The sequence below is a fragment of the Sinocyclocheilus rhinocerous genome, unplaced genomic scaffold, assembly GCF_001515625.1.
Source record: "Sinocyclocheilus rhinocerous isolate Xijiao unplaced genomic scaffold, SAMN03320098_v1.1 scaffold215, whole genome shotgun sequence".
Taxonomy (NCBI): Eukaryota; Metazoa; Chordata; class Actinopteri; order Cypriniformes; family Cyprinidae; genus Sinocyclocheilus; species Sinocyclocheilus rhinocerous.
Genome location: NW_015660885.1, coordinates 193911 through 198328, shown reverse-complemented (window position 1 = coordinate 198328; position 4418 = coordinate 193911).

The window sequence follows — 4418 nt, the reverse complement described above, 5'->3', positions numbered from 1 at the left end:
ACACACACACACACATATATATATATATAAATATATATAAATAAACTGATATTACCGACACCCATTACAACTTGACTGCAGCATCTCACAGAACGTCTCACACACTCTTCATTGTTTATATACATATTTGCATATACAGATTAGCATGAAATTCATATCACTAGCAAGCAATTCGTATTGAAAATCACGTGTAACCTTTGCAGAAAAGACAATCCTAGAATGCATTACTACATGCTTTGTGGAAAATAAAAATCCATTAAAGACGGTGGATTGAGTTGATGGAGATGTTAATAGTAAATAGATTTCATTAAGTACTGAGATACAAAATCAATAGAAAACAGTTACAGCTGATTAAAATGGACTTCTCCTGATATTTGTGTGTTCGTTATCGAGTCAGTTTAGCAACTAAAGTCAATCAGCTGGAGACTGGAGTGGAGCTTCATATGAGGAGTAAATCTGTTCACTTTAAACCAACACTGACTAAAATGTGTTTTTGAGAGTGATGAGACGAGGAGGAAAACATCAGCTATTTTAAGCAACAAATCATCAAGTCTCATTTACAGAACATTTATAAGAAACTTCATTTAGACGTTGGTTTAAGGTTGATTCGTGACTGTGTGGTTGAGCATGTTACTGTTGTTAGGGACGAAAGTCGTGACAGCAAGTTTGTAGTTAAGGAACTAAAAACTTTCTTTGCTTAATCGCCATGGTAACCAGCAGAGTCAACCTAGACACGTGTCAGATGATGTCATCAGGAATAACTGGTAAAACTTAAAAGCACTTAGTGTATTCTTTATGTATTATAATGCACATAATCAGGCATATGTTCTCATAAATAATTGCAATCACAGATATATATACTGTATTATATACATTATTTTCTGTATACATAACTATATTTAAGTACAAGTACTACATGCTATCGTTCAAAGGTTTAGGGTCGATACAATTTTTAATGCTTTTGAAAAGACATTGTTTATTTGATAAAAATCCAGTAAAATCAGTAATATTGTGAAATATTATTACAATTCAAAATAGCTGTTTTCTATGTGAATATATGTTAAAATGTAATTTATTTCTGTGATGCGCAGCTGAATTTTCAGCATCATTACTCCAGTCTTCAGTGTCACATGATCTTCAGAAATCATTCTAATATGCTGATTTGCTGCTCAAGAAACATTTCTGATTATTATCAATGTAGAAAACAGTTCATATTTTTGTGGAAAATGTTATATATTTTATTTTTCAGGATACTTTGACGAATAGAAAGTTCAAAAGAACAGCATTTATTTGAAATATAAATCTTTTGCAACATTGTTACTGACTTTACTGTCACTTCTGATGCATCCTTTACGAATAAAAGTATAAATTTCTTTAAAAAATAAATTGACAATTCACTATACAGCCCATATATACAGACTATACAAAATGTTAGTGAATAATTTCATACTGATTTATGACACGTCTCATATTGCGCACACACATAATAATTTGATTGATTGTTTGATTGTCTTTATTAATGTCTGTCTCCACTCTCAGTCTAACTCATTCATTACTACAATCAGTTAGATAATTAAGACTATCAACACACATTTTCTCTCACAAGTGTTTGTGTGTAAGTGTGTGTATGTGTGTGTGTGCACAGCATATGCTCACAGTCAGAAGTCGTATGAAAGCTTCACTTCCTCAGTTACTAAGCAACTTTAGAAGCATGACAGCAGGGACTCACTGCGAGATTTCAGCGCTGGAACGACACACACGACTTTCAGCTGCTCGCCGAGTCGAGTGTTTGATGAAAAATACAAGAAACTGCAAGAGACGGAACATATATACTGCATTAGAGCTGAGAGACTCTCTTTAGTAATGCAAGTTTGTGGATTAATATATAATTACTGCATAAGTGAAGGTTCCTATTTGCATATGCACGTGTGTGTGTGTGTGTGTGTGCAAGAGACTGACCGCACATTTTCAGCCAATCAGATCCTTCAATTTGTCCACAGAGAGTTCTGATTGGTTAACTGGGATGCTAAAGTGTTCAATCACTGCTCATCTATAGGAAAAAGGAAATCACAAATGAGATTTCGTTAATAAATAGTAATAATATATAATTGAACAATGAGATTACATCAAGAACAGATGGAGTAAAACACCTCAGTAATCTCACATGTGTCTCCTCTAGAGTTTCAGACAAGATCTCAACAATGTCTCAAACTCTGGATTTAAAAGTCAAGAGATCTTAATAATAACTCAAACATTTCTCAAATTCACCCAAATTATCAGGATATTATCTATACACATGAATATTATAGCTTTATGCACTACTGTACTGTATGTCAAATTGTATCTAATTTCTATGTTTATGTGCAGTTCTGGGTAGATTACAAATTGTAATCCATTACTGAGTCCAGATTACATTACAAAAATTGTGGTTTGTAACATAATCCTTTACATTACACGTTTTAGGTAATATAATCAGACTACTTTTAGATTACTTTTGACCTAACTCATTTATCACATTGATTTAAACAGGATAATCTTGTACCATATTGATATAAAAATACGAGAATTATATTCCATTTGTTGTTATTAACAACAAAAAGTGCATTAAACTTTACATTATGTCAAGGTTTTGCAAACAGGGCTTCGTTAAAGAACTGCAGGGGTTTGTCAATTTAATTAATCAGTTTTGATCAATTAAATCAGAAAAATTTAAAATTTTTATAAATCATTTTAAAATAACGACATATCATGTGAGAACCATGAACAGGCATATGTGTTACTTAATAATTGTAATAAGGGCACTTCAAGTAAATATATTAGGTGAAAGAGGTTTGGCTGACAAAAATCCCTGCATTACATGTAAATAAGAAATAATGTGAATTTAGAAAGGAAAATTTAAAGGATGAAAAGGAAGAATTAGGGAGAATCAACAAGTGATGGATGAGCTTTGTAAAAATCGACGCGTTTCAGAAAGGCGGGGCATAGAGGAGAAACAAGAATGTACAGTATGTGGAAAATAATGTGTTTTTTGAACCTTAAACCGCATAAACACATTTCATTACACCAAATACACAAAATTATGTTCTTTTTAGCAACATCATATGACCCCTTTAAAATGTAATATAATCTAATTACAAGTACATACATTTTTGGAATGGATTAAAAGTCCTTAATTTTTGGAATTTAATTATGTAATCCAGATTGCATGTAATCAGTTACTACCCAGCTCTGTTTATGTGTGTATACTGCAATATACAGTCAGAGATCTTAATATGAACTTGTAGCTCTTTAATCTTACTGTCTCATTTGTTTCCGTTTTCATTTGTCCAAAGGAATTTCAGGACAAACTTCTGAAACTTCTGCCCCTCTGAGCCTCCATTAGTATCCCAGCAGCCTCTCTGTCAGATATATATATCTGTCTGCTGGTGTTTCAGGTCAGTGAACATCAGCTGTAAGCATTCCTGTGAGAATAATAACATATCGTACATGATCAGACCAAACCACCCACTCATGACACATTTACACTGCCAGGGGACTCGATCTAACAACCCATAATGCAGAACATGATCAAGAACTGCTCACATAACATCTCATATTAATGCACACATAATTACAGCATGCTCTTGGTGCACCGAGCAGATGATATTTGCATTTGTGGTGGAGAAAGCGTGTTTTATTCATTTCACATGAATGAAATCGAATTAATACCTCAATTGTTTTTTTTTCTTGACCAAGATCTGCCAAGATCTCAATATGAACATTTCTCACTAATATTTTGAAGGTCTCTACTCTTACTCAGGGTTATTGTATTAAAAAAAAAATTAACTGATATAAAATAAAATATTAAATCTTTTTATTTCAGCATTTGAATTTCTCATTTGAATTTAGTTTAGCATAATGTACTAAAATAACTAAAAGCAAAACTGATATAATATAATTGTATTATTAATAAAAACTAAAAAAAACTACTAAAAAAAACAATTACTAAACCTTTTACTAAAATTACAATGAAATCAGAAAATATACAAATGAAATCAAATTCTCATAGTATCTCAATGATACTAAAATAACATTCTCACCCATTTTTAAAGCTCTTTACTCTTACTCTATGACAATAATTCTCTCGTTTGTGTCTAGACTTATTAGAAACTTTGATAATTTAACAAAATACAAGATATCTAAATAGTGATGAAAGAGCAGGAACATTTTCCTGAGGCCGTTTGAGTCCTGTCCAGCCAATCAGATCAGTCTCTTAATGTGTGAAAACCAGTCTTATTAATTATTCATGCAGACCAGAGGGTGGTATTTTGTCTCTGTGTGTTTGGCTGACTGAGTTATGAGGATTGTTTGTGTTTGATTATGGCACAGAACAGCATTCTGGGAACTCTGAAGTAGAAAAACACTTTTGTCTCAGACTA